Here is an 8,227-nt window from a genome sequence, read left to right on the forward strand (position 1 = left end):
TGAAGGAAAAAGCAGATTGTGCAAATGCTGTTACCCGGCTTGGGAGGGTACAGTTTCCTACTGTATGACGGTGGATCTAGTTGTTCTGCTGATTTGTTCAGAAGGTTTTCAGAGGTGGAGGAGCGGAGTTGTGAATGATTTTGTGCACAAGGCGCACATCAGAATATAAAATTATGTTGTCAAAACTGAGCAAGTTATACTTGTCCAGTATGGCACAGTGGTGAAATTGAGATGGACGTCTGTCCAAAACTTTAAGAGCTTGTTTGTAAAGTGATGAGATGGATTTCATGGTAGTCTTATTAGCCTGAGACCAGCTTGACATACAATAATGTATATGAGACATTATCATGGCATTTACATAGGTCTTAGCAGCATCAATAGTTAAAGAATTGTGAATATGTCTAAAATTTGCTATGCTATATTTCACAGTGTTGCCCAGTTTTTTCATGTGTTTCTTAAAAGTTAATGTGGAATCCAAGGTCACTCCTAGGTATTTAAACTCGTCAACATTTTTCAATGGTTTTCCATTTACATATACGTTTGGTACAGGATTTAGTTTAAATCTATTTAAAAAAAACATAGTGACCGTTTTATCAGTATTAAGTGTGAGACAAGAGCTGGTCAGCCACTTGGTAACCTTGGTGAGTGTTTGTGTCAGTGTGCTTGCAACTTCTACTGGGTCTTTACCATGTGTGAACAACACTGTGTCATCAGCATACATCAATATCCCCACACCGTCACATACTTGTGGGAGATCATTGATGTAAGCGCTGAACAGTAAAGGCCCCAAAATCGAGCCTTGCGGCACCCCCATCGAGCATGCTCTGAGGGATGAAGGATAGATAATAAATTCACATCAAAAGCAATTCATTATTGCCCTTTTGTTGGCCTTATATAGTGATATAAATAGACACTATGTAAGCTAATGCAATGATATAGTTTTATTTTATTTTTTATCAATTCCACAACACAAACTGAGTGTCCAATTACATAAGGGGTGCCAAATTGAGTTTTACCAACAACAACAGTCACTGTTAGTTCTAAATATGTTCTATTTTTCTGTTGTGCATTTTAAATAATGCTAATAATGGGTACTGTGATATTTACTTGATGTCTTAAGTAATATAATTTTAGGATTTTGAATGCTACTTGCTTGTCTAGTGGTTTTACTTAGCTATCCACACGGGAAAGTCATTAACTCGTGGGGGATTTGCAGCAACAGGTGATGTGGGGCAGACCAGAAGCAGCTTGGCTTGGTTCCTGTTGTGAGGTCACTGTCATATCCACTTTCCCCACAGGCCCTTTACGTTCAATGCCTGGAACCACTACAACTGGATAAGCTACAGCACTGACGCTATACACGCCAGTGTAGTCATTGTTGTTGTAATGTATTGCCTGGAAGCAGCCCTTCTTGAGGATTTGAAGGGAGAGTTTTGTCTTTTTACATTGCAAGATCATACTGTATATTATATTTTTGTGCTTGTACTTTAGTTTGGGAGTTGTGCTTCTAGCACGCCTCCACAGCTGTTCCTGTTCTTTAGTTTCCTTATAACACATCAAGAATATGAACCACGGGAGATGGCTCATAGCTGTCAGCCAGCTCCTCTAAGTCACTGAATACACCCATCTTGTTTTGGCAGTGGAGGGGAAGCTTAGGAATGGAATCTGGGTACGCCACCCACAGCCCCATGTGGTTAATGATCCCATTGCCATCACACTTCTTGTCATTCCATCTAGTTTTTTTTAGCCATCTAAAATAAAATATTTACAGTACTGAAATGTGTAGATTTTCTCTTGGTATCTCTGTTGCCCTTGCCTTTGTCTGGAAATATCTCCCAAGCAAATTGAATTAGCATGCCAGTGTTGATTGTGGCCTAGTATGGTGTCTCACCCGCACCTCCCCCTTCCTCAAGGCCTTCACACCTTTTGGGCTCATCCTGCTTTCCTCGCACCCTTTGTCTATTTGCCTCCCTGCTGCACACAGCAGCAGCCGTTCATGTCGTCGTACATGGCTATCCATGTGACAAATGAAATGGCTTGCTTGGTCCTCTGAACTCCTTTTCTCCATGCCCTGATTTGGAGGAGAACCAACCAGGATTGCTGCTGCAGCAGTCTGGCACAGCACAAATAAATCTGTCTTCCCATGTCATCTGAGAGGAGATCAGAGTGATCTGCTGGTACACATCACCAGAGTTGATGCCAGAGGCTTAACAACTTCCAAGTCGTCTTTGCATCTGCATCTCCAGCACATACATAACATTGTACAACTCCCTCTTCTTTTATGGAACTTTGTACAGTGTCACAAATAGCCTGCTGGCCTATGCTGTATTACACTATACAGGTCCCTTCATTGGCCACATGGTTTTCTTCCGAGGTTTGTCAAGCTGGGCATTATTTTTAGGCTTGAATGAAAGTCAAGCCAGTTTTGAGACGCTGCAGGCATGTTTATGGAATTACAGCTTGGGTTGGCACTTCTTGTGATCAATTAATAAGATGAATAAAATTTGAAATCCAATATATGTAACAGCCAAACACTATGTGTTCTATGTGGACTAAAGACAAATATAGAGCCCTAGTCCTTAGCTGACATCATCCTCCTTAGGGAAAAGGCACATCGGTTTTTTAGATGCACACACTTGGATAATACGCTGATTGTACAAACAGTTTGCCTGTGGCAGCTGGGTGGGCAAAACAAAAAAGTTGTGTCAAGTGTTCAAATCTAGAGAATTTAAAACAACTTCGAGGGATGGTGTTCCGAAGGTAAATTCTATTTAAACCATACATGCTGTTTGTGCGCATTGTTTTTGGTCAAACAATGGTGAAGTCTCTGCTTCATTTGTGTGTTGACAGTGAAGTTGTAAATACCGTATAGTGTTTTGGGTTTGCTTAGGCGTACATGAAGAACATTATTTATTCTGGTCTGGTCTGCATGGGCCCTGATTTCCTCATTTTAGACATTTTTGTAATATGTTTTAATGTGACTCATTCTATTCTCTCTAAACTGCAATTGCATGCATCATTCAGACGGCCTATTTTTTCTCAGTCCCTCTTCCCTTTCTCATTATGAATACAATCAGTATTGTACAATGTAATCTGGCATTGTGTTATAGTGTCAGCTTGAGATTTTACTGTTGTACTTTTACTGGGTCGAAGTAGTTGATGTGTGCAGAAGCAAGCGGAGTGGAGAAGCCAGCTGGCCTGTTATTAGTGCTGCTCACTGGCGATTGGTGAACTACCACTGCCCCCTTGTGGTTTTTACTCATATGGCAGCAGACACTGCCATTTCAGAGTTCAGATACAAAACCCCCTAAGTGCCTTTTCAGAAAATAATCTTCATTCATTTTTACCTAATACAAAGCTATCAAAATTGCTTATTTTCAATTTTATTTATGTAATATAAGTATTTATATGTATTATCAAGTACATGAATGTAAACCAAACCAACAACGGGGTTCACTAAAAATATAGAAGTGCAGGTCTTCAGAAATGGAGTTAGGGGGTTTTGCATCTGAACTCTTCTTTTATTCAAATAACATGTTTTTTGTTGGTTTGTTTGTTTGTTTGTTTTTAATCTTGTGACATGAAACTGAAAACATTGATTGTCCTCTTTGTCCCTGTTTAGTATCATATTTAGTGGATAGTTGATACACCTATAACATCACTGTGTGTACACACTGTATGCACACACTGCAAAAAAAAAAAAGCTCAATAGCCTACCTGATAGTAAAGGATAGTTTATGAATAATAAAGGCATTTTAAATCTAGACTTGTTGACATCTGACCACCAGTGTTGTCAGAATTTTGAATGGGGTCGTATGATTTTAGGCTTTTGATGATGCATTCAACCATGTGTTTGCCAAGGTGGGCTATAGTACAGCTGTATTTATTTGTGACATAACTGGTTGAGGAAGCCACAACTAATATTTGTATAAATAGTTCTTAGATCAACAAATGTGCATTTAGTTCTTACAGGGAATTGGCTGCCAAGTATAAACCTTAAAAGGGTTGTTCTCACTACAGTTGCCTTTTACTCCTTTTTCTTATTATTCAAATCTAGGGCCACCTGTTTTCTACAAACTTATGCTTCACTGACACCTGTTTTAGGTCACTAGCAACCAAGGAATGGAGCAGGCTGTTTCAGAATGATTTTCAGTGGGTATGGAGTGCATGGTATACAGTAGTCTGGTATTTCAGCAAGAAGGCCCATGCAACATACCTATTGAAGAAGCAGTTCTGCCAATTTCAATATGCTGTTGTATGGCTCACGCTACCCTTGACTTGTCAGACTTGTCTGTGACGCTGCATTTTTCGGTGCAGCCCTTTCCGAGATCTGAGCTATTCTAATGGGGGCCGATTTCGTTAACATTAAAAACTTTCCTAACATAGGCCTACTCCAAATATTTCCCCAAAAGGCATTGCTGTTTGCTAGTTGTTTGCTGATGTTGCATAATCTTTTGGATGTTTTTGGGAATAAATAAAGACATTTTTTGAAATGTAAACAAACACCTGCTCAATTACAATGACCATAAAATCTCAAGTAGTGACAAGTCCAGGGTAGTGTAAGCATTACAACTGCATGTTGAAATTGGCTGAACTTACTTCCTTTAATGATTTTATTATTTTATTTGCAGGAACTTGGCAATGGTTTACAAGCTGTTTCACGGATTGTCATTCTTGGGGGCCAAAGACGCATGGCTGTAAATATTCATTACAGAATGGTCAAGAACTTCCACAGGTGAGTGTCCTTTTTGACGGCAATGAAATACTATCAGCCTTTTTCTCACAATGGTACTTTTTGTTAGCCTAGTCAACCAGCGCCACCCACTGGACGGCAATTTGTTTTGGCCAATTTAGGTCTAGCCTCGCATCGTTGGAGTGGTCTGCCAGGCTTGCCAAGAATCTGGCAAACCAATCACAACGCAGAGATTTGTTTTGAATCAAAGCGGGCGGGGTTTTGAGGGAGTGACGATGAAGCTTGCAACGTTGGGAAAGCACATCAACAAGAAAGATAGCGCTGATTGGTCAGAGCGCCGGCCTATATGCACATGCACGGTTTGAAAGACAGCGGTTGTTCTCATCAACGATCTTTGGATATACTATTCATCGGGGCCAGACTAAATTACACATACAATCTCACATTTAGGCTGGTTTCTCAGCCTAACTTTTTGTGGTTGTGCTGCAAAAACAACTGGTTTACACTAACAAAGCACATGCTGAATTGATGCTGGCAGGTTGAATGTAGTCCTTTTCTTCGCCTGGACCTACATATAGGTTTTTTGGGGGTGGTTTTAGAATTTTTTTATTGCATTTATTTGGGATGCCGGATAAGGAGAGAACAGGAATCGAATGGACAAGAGAGAGAGAAGGATCAGGAAAGCACTTCAGGTCAGACTTGAAACCGGGTCCCCTGATACAACACTAACTTAGCATACTGAGACACAACACCCTGTTTCCACACATGTGTTTTTGAAATGACTTTTGTAATTTATTGTAGCTTTGTTCAGACTCATTTGACAGATGCAAAAACTCAGGTCATCCTGATAACCTGGCTTTTCTGGCTTTTCTATCCTTGCAACAGAAGTCCATCCATACATTGCAATCCCAGTAGCCTGACAAGACAGACTAAATGTGAGATTAAATGTGAATATATAGTCTGGCTCGATCAATGACTCATCGGAAGATTGTTGATTGGAACAACCTGTTGTTTTTCAAACTTTCAAAAAATCTCCTGCGTTGTGATTGGTCTGCCAGATTCAGGGCATTGGGGCATTCTCCGAGGCTAGACCCACTCGCATGCAAAAATCCAAATATCGTCTAAGAGAGAAAGATATGTTAAAACCCGCCCATCCAATGCAAAGGAGTGTGCTCAAAATTCGGTCTCCTAAGGGGCCGTTGTCCCTCCTTCTTCTTCTCTTTTCGTGGTGTTTGCACAAGACGTGCGCTACCGCCATCTACAGCGCTGAGGGGACTCCATTTCTTCTCAACCTCAAAACTCAAAAGGTCTCCTAATCGAAGGTCTCCTAAAGGGACGTTCACCTGACGTAAAGTGGATACCGGAAAATAACCCGCCTGATTTATCTCTCTCATATACGATTCTCAGAAAAATCATTTTGGCCGCTGGCGGGTTGGACGAGTTTACTTGGCTACAATCCTAGGCTTTGGCAGTAGCAAAACAGATACTAACTTATAAATGTATAAAACATTGACACATTGAGTCATTGATTGTGGAATCACCGTAAATGTACTGTGTTACAAGAATAGCTAAAACATTAAGGTAACACTTTATTGTAAGGTTCAGATATTAGGCTCACATACGTACATGCCTAACCAGGGCTGGACTGACAGTATGGCATACCGGGCATTTTCCCGGTGGGCCGACGCCCCTCAAGGGCCGACGCCCCTCTTAAAAAAAAAAATATATATATATATATATATATATATATATATATATATATATATATATATATATATATATATATAAATAATAATAATAATAATAAAATATATATATATGTATATATTTTATTATTATTATTATTATTTTTTACAAAAGAGACTGACGGCCCACGATGTCATGTTGACGGCCCTCGGCCATGGCGGTTCTAAGGGGTGGCAGGAGGTGGCATTTACCCACGTTGGTGGCATTTGGTGACATTTTCAGCGTGAGCGCCCTAGGCACTGAAAAACTGTGCCCGAAGTGCTCAAGTGCGGCATTTGAGACACGGCCAAAGTCTCAGAGAAAAGGCACTGTATTTCATTCATATGATTTTCCTTTTCCATGTTGAACGTGTACCAATGAAGATTTGTAAACGTATATGCTCTATTGTCCATGTGATAAATAAATGGATTTGTTTTGATAGGCTGAATGGAGATTAATGGTAAACTTTATGGTTAATTCCTGAGACTTAATTTCAATCCTCCTGTAAATTCTGCTCATTTTTAAGGCCAAAATATTCACTGGCATTTCTAATTGCTGTCTTTGTGGTGGAATGGTGCTGTTGGTGATTCTGCAGAGTAGCCAGTGAGTAGCCACTAAACATATTATTGTTACTACCAATAAATATTTCAAGAACACGCTTTTGCACACCTCTGTGGTTGGGCTGGTGCATAGGATATTATCCCAGTGGGGTTGTCATTCAATTGTAAAGAAATCCTGCACACTGTCCATTCCACCAACAAACTTTAGTACAACATTTGGGATGCGTTGTATTAAAGTTTGTTGGTGGAATGGACAGTGTGCAGGATTTCTTTACACCTGACTACCAATAAATATCAATTTGGATATTTAGTTTAAGTAGGCCTATTGTATTATTTGTATTTATTAACCCATTGATGCCTGATGTTGCATTTCGCAACATTGGCCCTGGCGCCTGGAGCTGCATTACGCAACATTCAGGCTCATGAGATTTGAGACAACTTTATTAAAAATCTCTGTTTGTTTGAGATGAATGAACACATTCTAATGAAAGATGAGGGTCTTAGCGTTTAAATGCAACTTAGTGCATATTTTTATGTGCTTCAGAAGCTGAGATATTTAGGTTTTTATTGGCTGAGGGCAGCTTTCCTTAAAAAGGGCTCAGGCATTCAGCACCCTTTTTTGCAGGTGCCTTAGGCGTCAATGGGTTAATGTATCCCTCTGTTCTTGTCTAGTCAAGAGCCAGACTGTTGAGGCAGAAGTGAACTACTTTTGCCGCCCAGACAGTACATTACAAACCTTTTTACTTGTAAACCACCATCTGAAGCAAGACGCTTCAAACCCAATAGTGAAGATCTATGTGCCTAACATTAGGATAGGTATGTAACCCCCTCTCTCTGTGTGTGTCCAAGGAGCTGATTGGACTGAAGAGTGCAGATGAGGCCAGTTTATCCCCAGCTGCTAGGGGCTCTCTTCTCTCAACTTCCAGGTTTTCTGCCAGCTAACATGACCAATTCATAGATTAATTTTAAATAAACAATTGAATGTGAAGTCACTGCACGTATGGTGGGGTTTTTTGGTACCTGACAGAGAGGGTTTTTTTCCGTTAGAAGACATTAGTTACGTCAATTTAATGGCAGTGCTCCGCTAATTACCGGTAGGCCTATGTGGGACCGGTCTGAGCCCGGGCCGTTTTGTTCTTCCAGTCCAGCCCTGTGCCTAACTGTCTGTATAAGTCACTTAAGGCATTTTTACTCTTGGCCCCTTTCAGCCATTTAAGTGAACTCAGACTCATGACACAGCATTTTCAGC

This window comes from Engraulis encrasicolus, chromosome 14 (genome assembly GCF_034702125.1).
Source record: "Engraulis encrasicolus isolate BLACKSEA-1 chromosome 14, IST_EnEncr_1.0, whole genome shotgun sequence".
NCBI classification, from domain to species: Eukaryota; Metazoa; Chordata; class Actinopteri; order Clupeiformes; family Engraulidae; genus Engraulis; species Engraulis encrasicolus.